Source organism: Paroedura picta, chromosome 1 (assembly GCF_049243985.1).
Source record: "Paroedura picta isolate Pp20150507F chromosome 1, Ppicta_v3.0, whole genome shotgun sequence".
Taxonomy (NCBI): domain Eukaryota; kingdom Metazoa; phylum Chordata; class Lepidosauria; order Squamata; family Gekkonidae; genus Paroedura; species Paroedura picta.
The window spans coordinates 45,359,463-45,368,070 of NC_135369.1; the positions used below are offsets into that span (position 1 = coordinate 45,359,463).

General features: G+C 48.0%; 1 pseudogene; it reads left to right on the forward strand.

Moving 5' to 3' along the window:
• The first annotated feature begins 8,270 nt into the window (after positions 1 to 8,270).
• LOC143827994 (U2 spliceosomal RNA) lies at positions 8,271 to 8,378 on the forward strand (annotated as a pseudogene).
• The last annotated feature ends 230 nt before the right edge of the window (positions 8,379 to 8,608 follow it).

Below are 8,608 nucleotides of genomic sequence, written 5' to 3' on the forward strand. Positions count from 1 at the left end.
GCAAGGGAAGTTGTCAGTGGTCGAGTACGCTAGAGAGTTTAAAGAACTGGCTTCCTCTGTGCCGGACTGGACGGAACCCCAACGCGTGCTGTCGTTTGTGGGAGGCCTCAATCCTACTCTGGCAGATAAATGCCTCCTCCTGGAAGACCCGCTTACGGTTGAAGGGTGGGTCCAATTGGCTGGGGAAATGGAAAATCGATTGGAGCGAGCTTCGATGGTCCAGGTCCTGGCAGGCAAAACCGTGGCGAAAACTTCCACCCCGGCGAAAGTCAAGCCCCGAGCCAAATTGGAGCCGTCTGAGCGCACCCGGCGCATGGAAAAGGGGCTGTGCTTGGGATGCGGCCAAGCGGGGCACTTTCTCGCACACTGCCCGACGAAAGCAGCATCGACCCCGAAGGCCATGAGCGGCGCCCCATCGAAAGCCCAGCCTGCCAAGAAAACCACTCCGAAGAAAAGTGCCAAGGCTCTCCTGGTGCCAGTGGCTGCCGTGCCGGCAGTGGACGACTCGGAGGAAGGGAGCGGGCTGGACGACGAGGATCAAGTCGAGGAGCAGTCGGGAAACGAGGACGGTCTGCTGTAAAGGCGCCCCGCCAGCAGGCCGCCAACAGGGGCAAACGCGTGGTGAGTGATTCCCCCTTGCTACTCCTACCTGCCAATCTCTCCAACCCCAAGTCCGGGAAAACAGTGGGAGTCCGGTGTATCGTGGACTCAGGGTGTACCCAATCCCTAGTGAGCCCGGCACTGGCCGAGACTTTGGGGGTGGGAAAGGTGCCACTGAAGGAACCCTTGCCAATCACCCAATTAGACGGGAAATGTGCTCCCGGAGGGGAAGCCACGGCAAAGACGCGCCCCATGGACTTGGACATAAAAAAACATTGGGAACGAATCCAACCTTTGGTAGCCCCTCACTCGGCTTTCCCTTGCGTGTTAGGGTTGGATTGGCTGAAGGAACATGACCCCCTAGTGAAATGGAAAGAGGGGACTGTGAAATTTACCTCTCCCGCCTGCGAGCAGCACGCTCGACCGCGGGGTTCTCCAAGTGCGGGGATTGTAGCCGCCTTGGGATCAGGGGGGGCAGCGCTCCCTCCCGAGTATCGGGACTTTGCTGATGTGTTCGCGGAAGTGGAGTGCAACCAACTTCCCCCCCACCGTAAAACTGACTGTGCCATTGAATTAAAGAAAGGGGAACCTCTCCCCAAAGCCAAACTTTATTCCATGAGCCCGCGGGAGATGGCGGAGCTTAGGGAATTTTTGGACAAAAACCTGGCGAGGGGTTTTATTAGACCGGCCACCTCTTCCTTGGCAGCCCCGGTCCTTTTCGTAAAAAAGAAGGACGGTTCGCTGCGCTTGTGTACTGACTACCGTGGGTTGAATGCGGTTTCCACCTGCAACGCCTACCCGCTCCCCCTGATAAAAGACTTATTGGGCCACTTGGGGAAGGCGCGGATCTTCACGAAACTGGATTTGAGGGAAGCCTACTACCGAGTCCGGATCAAGAAGGGGCACGAGTATTTAACGGCTTTTAATACTCCCCTAGGGCAATTTGAGTACACCGTAATGCCGTTCGGCCTCGCCGGCGCTCCGGGCGTGTTCATGAATATGATAAATGAAATTATGCATGATTTATTGTACCAGGGGGTGTTGGTGTACATTGATGATATTCTTGTGTATTCAGAGAATGTCGAGAGTCATGCTGACCTAGTCCGCGAGGTGCTCAGCCGCTTGCGGAAGCACCAATTGTTTGCTAAACTGTCTAAGTGTGAGTTCCACCGCGATGCGGTGGAGTTTTTGGGTTTCCGTGTCTCCCAGGCTGGGATTGAGATGGACCCTGGCAAGGTGCGTGATTTGCTGGCTTGGGAACCTCCCCGCACCAGGAAGCAGCTGCAAAGCTTCTTGGGGTTCGCTAATTTTTACAGGACCTTTATCCCCAACTTTGCCAAGGTGGCGTTGCCCCTCACTGACTTGTTAAAGACCAAACAAGGGGGTAAAACCGCGAGCCGCCCGGGGGCGCCCCTGCTGTGGACCCCCCCTTGTCAGGACGCTTTTGACAAACTAAAGTCACTGTTTACATCCGAACCAGTACTGGCCCATGCTGACCCTTCTAAGCAATTTACTGTACAAGTAGACTCCTCGGACGTAGCAATGGGGGCCGTGATCCTCCAAGAGGGGGTGGACGGGAAATTACACCCGCTGGCCTATCTTTCAAAGAAATTTTCGGGGGCAGAACGAAACTGGGCAATTTGGGAAAAAGAAGCAGCCGCTGTAAAATTGGCCCTTTCCACCTGGAGGCATTGGCTGGAGGGATCCGCGATCCCGTTTGTAGTCTGGACGGATCATAAAAACCTCCAAGCTCTCAAGCAGCCCCGCTCGCTTTCCGCCAAGCAGATGAGATGGGCGGAGTTTTTTGCCCGTTTCAACTTCTCCCTAAAGCATTTGCCGGGCAAAATGAACTTTTTGGCTGATGCATTGTCACGCCTGCCCCAATATAACAGCAAACGAGACCCATTGGTAGATACCGTTTTTACCCCCGCCCAACTGGGAATGGCCGCCGTGACGCGTAGCCACACAAAGACTGTTACGCCCATCCCAGGGGGCTGGGTCCAGAAGGAGGTGTCCCAAGATCCGGAGTTTTGCTCCCTCCGCCCTGATCTGACGGAGAAGGGGGGGCTCTTTTTTAAAGGCGAGAGACTCTTTGTTCCTGCTTCGGTCAGGGGAAAAGTTTTGAAACTTTGCCACGATGCAAAAACTGCTGGACATTTTGGTTTTGTAAAAACTCTGCACTTGGTCAGGAGACAGTATTGGTGGCCATCTCTACGCAAAGATGTGGAAAAATATGTACAGGGGTGCCCCATTTGTATTGCCTCAAAACCGGCTGGGGGCAAGAAAAAGGGGCTATTACAGCCACAACCCACCCCCTCTCGCCCATGGTCAGATGTTACTATGGACTTTATCACAGACCTCCCTCCCAGCCACGGGAACACCGTGATATGGGTAGTAGTGGATGCTTTTTCAAAACAGGCTCACTTCATTCCCTGCACGGGTGTGCCTTCAGCACCTAAATTGGCTTCTCTATTCATTAAACACGTGGTACGTCTGCACGGGATCCCGACACGTGTTCTGACGGATCGGGGCCCCCAGTTCGTTTCCAAGTTTTGGAGGGAACTCCTAAGACTATTGGGAGTGGAGCAAGCCCTTACTTCGGGCTATCACCCTGAATCAAATGGCCAGACCGAAAGGGTAAACCAAATCCTGGAACAATATTTGCGTTGCTTTATCAATCACCAGCAGGATGACTGGGTTTCTTTATTGCCACTTGCTGAATTTGCCTACAACAATGGGGTCCACGCTTCAACAGGGGCATCACCCTTCAAAGTGGTGTATGGAACTGATTTGGTGGCAGCCCCCACCTGGGAGCTCAGCTCTACAGAGGCTCCTGACATAAATAAATGGGCAGCAACCATCAGTACAGGTTGGCCAGAAATTGTTGCTAGCCTCAAGGAGGCTAAACAAGCCTATAAAGCTCAAGCAGATAAAAAGAGAGTACCTGCTCCTGAATGGAAAGTGGGAGATCTGGCCTATTTGTCTACAAAGAACCTGAGGTGCCAACAGAAATCCAAAAAACTTGGCCCAAAATATGTGGGGCCATTTAAAGTGGTAAAACTGATTAATGACGTGACTGTTGAGCTAGCCTTACCAAAGACTTATAGGAATGTACATTCGGTTTTTCATTCCAGCCTGCTGCGAAGAGCTCCGGCCCCGGACGAGTGGCACCCTCCTCCAGCTACGCCTGTGCCAATTTACATCGATAAAGACACCCACTATGAAGTCAACCAAATTTTAGACTCTCGTTTATATAAGGGTCGCCTTCAATATCTGGTCGATTGGAAAGATTTTCCTGCTGGGGACAAAGAGTGGGTGGAGGCTGGGAATGTGAAAGCACCCCGCCTTCTCCGGGCTTTCCACCGAGCATTCCCTGATTGTCCTCGTCCGGTAGATGCTGGCTAGGTGGGGGAGTGGAGTTAGTTTTAATGCGGAGGGATGTCAGGATTGTAGAATCTCTGTCATAAATTAGCCTGAGTTCCTCCATGTCAGTTATATTGCTTGATTGAGCCTGGCGCCTGCTAGCCCCGGCCTTGTAGTTTGTAAGCAATAAAATAGAATAGCGATGTTATGTTAACCTTATCTTGTTATGGGCTCACAGGGTTGTTGTCACCTCTCTCAAGGATGGGAGTTTGGAATCCTGTTTTTGTTTCACATATGTCTTTCTTCACCACCCCCCTCCTTGGGAACTGTCAAGTTTTGGGCGGGAGAAATGTATTGATAAGCTGAGGCAAATCTGGCTTCGAGTCAGATTTGACTTTCAGTCCAATGCGTATAGTGCTAATCAATAAAACTATTTTCTTTTGAATAAGTTTTGTTGTGAGTTTCCTGTGCGTCTGACAGTCGTCAACCCTGTGTCTGGGCTGCTTGGATCCAAGAAAGGTGCAGTATCTTGAACTTGTCCCCCTGTAGAACTTAGTGTATGTATGTTTTTTGCTCTGTGTGTGTTTTGAGTGTATCCCAATATTTTCCCCAAATAAATCCCATGAGTATAAGCTTTTGTCTTCTTCATTTAAAAAGGGTTTCTTCCAGGGAAAGGACCCCGTAAAAATTGGTAGTAAAGATCCTGTGTTACCCAGCCTCTTGCTATCCCCAGCAATTTGGGTAACACTCCTTGTCTGCATTATTTGTAGATTGCCAGGTAGATCTCAATAAACAAATCCTGAGTGGAGCTAATACTAGATTGTACCTTTGGTCTTCTGGGAAGGAGAGGGGGACAATGGCTATTTACAGAATTTAAGAGCATATTATGTGATCCAAGAGATTCTTCCACTTATTGATGGTCTGGGAACATACACTGCCATGTAGGGCACCAGGAAGCCCACATAAGTAGTTCTGGCCTAGAGGTAAAGAAAGAAATATATGTGAAATATATGGGTTCAAAAGCAAGTTAAGTTTGTTTCATGGGAGGGGAAATTTATCAGGAGAGATCTACTACCATGTTCTGTTCTGGAATATTTAGTTAAAATACATACACAGCAATTGTAAGAAGTTCTATTTTAAAATGTTTAATGGCACTATCAGGTTTTATTATTTGGTAGGCATCAAAAAGATCTTGACTCGCCTATGAAGTTGGGCAGCAAAGGTAGGTGACTGTGTGCTTCAGAAAATCTCATGTAACCTGTAGGCACATCGTGTGCATCGGGACTGCCTCCTACTTGGTCCAAAGAACCAAGTATAAAAGGGAAGCTACTTGTTCTGAAGGAGCCTCAGTTTTAGACTTCATTGCCCGCCTGGCATGCTACAGCCGTTTCTAAGGGATCTTTGAAACAATGGGGTGAAACTGAGGCAGACTTGGAAATGGAAGCAGGAATTTAGCAGAAAAATCAGACCTGTTTATTAAGAAGGATACAAGCACTCAGCCAAACCAGTGCTTGAGTACACTACTACAGCATAAAACACTCCCCCCCCCAATAAAGGTAAAGGTATCCCCTGTGAAAACGCCCTCTAGCATTTTCATGGCAGACTCAATACAGGGTGGTTTGCCAGTGCCTTCCCCAGTCATGACCGTTTACCCCCCAGCAAGCTGGGTACTCATTTTACTGACCTTGGAAGGATGGAAGGCTCATTCAACCTTGAGCCGGCTGCTGGGATCAAACTCCCAGCCTCATGGGCAGACAGCTTCAGATAGCATTTCTGCTGCCTTACCACTCTGCACCACAAGAGCCTCTTTGTTCCCCCAATAGCTATACACAATCACAACACTACTGTGTAATGTAAGGTTCAGAGGATGAAGGGTTGAAGAGAGAAAGAAGATAGTACCCATCCTTTTCTGTGAGGAGATAATAACAGTATCTGGGGTGGTTTATCAAGTATTTAGATTGACCTCTGACCTGAGTACCCAGCTTGCTGGGGGGTAAATGGTAATGACTGGGGAAGGCACTGGCAAACCACCCTGTATTGAGTCTGCCATGAAAACGCTAGAGGGCGTCACCCCAAGGGTCAGACATGACCCGGTGCTTGCACAGGGGATACCTTTACCTTTACCTGACCTACGTAAAACCAGAGATCTGAAGTTCAGGAGTGGGTCATTTGGAGAGGGAACTGAGCATTCCAGCAATTATTCAAGGAAATTCACAAGGGAAAAAAGAAGAGTTGGTTCTTATATGTCACTTTTCTCTACCAGAAGGAGTCTTAAAGTAGATTACAATCACCTTCCCTTTCCTCTCCCCACAACAGACACCCTGTGACATGAAGGCAGCATGTGAGTTAGACCCTTAGTGTTGAAAAGCAGGGAGGCGACTCAGAGAACCAAATAAGCCCTTTTGTTTTCATATGATGTCTTTGGGCCTGGATGGTTGCAAGGAGGGAATTTAGAGGGAATTTTTCTTTGGGGACTCTTCCTTCAAGAGCATAAGCTATCGAGCCAGATAATAAAATGCGCCAAAATGATTTTTCCCAGACTGGGAGGGAGGCAAGGGAAGTTTTTGGGGGAAAGGTGCACACAAAGAGGGCCTCCACATTAGAAGGCATTCCAAGTAAGTTGAGAAGGCAGAGATAAGCAAAGGAGCAGCAGCTCTGGGAGTTAAAATCTATCAAGTAGGAACCTGAAGTCACCAGGGGTTCTTTATTTGGCAAGATCAAGACAACAGGGTATTGGGCTCTTTCATTTGCTATCTCCAGAGCCTGGAAATTCCACCAGGGAAACAGCCTTATGAAAGCTCACTTAGCATCTACTCTTTTCAGGTGATTCAGCCACAGACTTTGTTTTCTTTATTTGGTGTTAAGTAGATCATGTTGTGCACATAATGTGTTCTGCAATGTAGTAATGTTGAAAAGGATTAGGGTTGGATTCTTCTGTTGGGTACAGGAACTTGAAGAGAGAGGAGTGCATCCCTCCTTTTAAAGTGAAGAATACATCCCCCTCCCCCAGGTCTTAGATGCCCATTCCACTGCTCTGGAATAGCAACACACTTGACTCTCTCTACACTTGTTTGTATGGCCAGGCACAGCATGTTCTAGGGACACGGTGAGGTAAGGTCTCAAAATTCCTAGGTTTTGTATTGAGAATAGCCTTTCCTCATTTTAATGTTATGTGGAATGTAAGATGGGTGGGTTTTGTTAATGTATACTCTCTAGCTATTTCCCAAGGAAGGATTCCAAGCAGAAATTCACTTGAAAGTACAGCTTCATCTGTTGTGATCTCTCTGAGGTTACCTGGATGTGCTGTCTTAAGCATAGCATCCATGTATTAGAACATCGGTGGTTGACACACGAGAGGTGGTTGTCTCTCAACTTTAGAAAAGCCTTCCTCAACTTGACCAACTGAGCATTTGGAGGAGGAGAAGGTAAGATTCTGTCATCTATGATGCCAGTCCAGAAGCGTCCTATGAGTTTAAGCAAGCTACTTTCTCTTGGTAACATGCAAACATGGGACATCCTCAATATGGGAAACTTGCACACCAGAGGAGAAGATTCCACCCCTATGCAGGGAGATGGTGAAATTGGGCTAATTTCAAGTAAGAGATTCCCTACGTGAAATCGGAAGTCATATGATAAGATCGGAGATCTTATCCTCCCCTCCTCCAGAAAAAGAGCTGAAATAGGACTTGAAGCCTTTTGTTTTCAAAAGCAGTTAGTGACACTAGAGAAGTCAATGCCATGGCTGTGGGGTGTGTTGTGCTTAAAAATGAAGTTATCTGACAGGCAAAGCTGAACCCTGCCCCTAATATCACTTCAGGAGAATGAAGAATTTGATGTGATGGTTGAGTATTATTCTTATTATAATTATTTATTTGCTGTGCTAGTTATGTGGTATGGCAAGCAGGTCATCCCCAACCTCAGTCTCTTTCTCCAACCTCCAGGTCTAGCCGATACATTTCTTAGCAGGGGTGGTAATATATAGGGATACAAATATATTGTGTTTTCATTTAGTTATTTCCACCCCCCTCAATTTTTTTTTGTAAAAGATATAAAGATGGTTACCCACCCTGAGCCTTGGAGGTTAAAAGTTATCATCCTAATAGTCCTGAGGTTTGTAACCTAGTACAAAACTATCAGTAACAAAAATGCAGGAAAGAGACTGACAAAGGCTTTCTTTTATGGGGAAATGGTATTAAAAAGCTGTATTTTATTTATTTTATACCGCCCTTCCACACAACTCTGGGCAGTTTACATATAACATCATGGGCTAATGAAATAGAACATTTTAAAATATAACAAATATAATAATAGCTTCTCGGCCTTTTGGCTAAGATAAAGTGTAGTATCTGTTCTTATCTGCCAGAACAATATTTGAACAGGAACACTGACACAGCTTTGGGTTGGTCAGATTCTTCGGTCATGGTCTGTGGGCACACTGGGTATTTTTGGGTCGGTCAGCCTCAAGCAAGTGCCTGGTGGAGGAGCTCCGTTTTGCAGGCCCTGCGAAATTGTGAGAGTTCAGACAGGGCCCTGATCTCTTCAGGTAGCTTACTCCACCAGGTGGGAGCCAGGACCGAGAAGGCTGTGGCCCTTGTTGAGGTCTGACGCGCTTCTCTGGGACCAGGGATCCGCAGCCAGTTGGAGG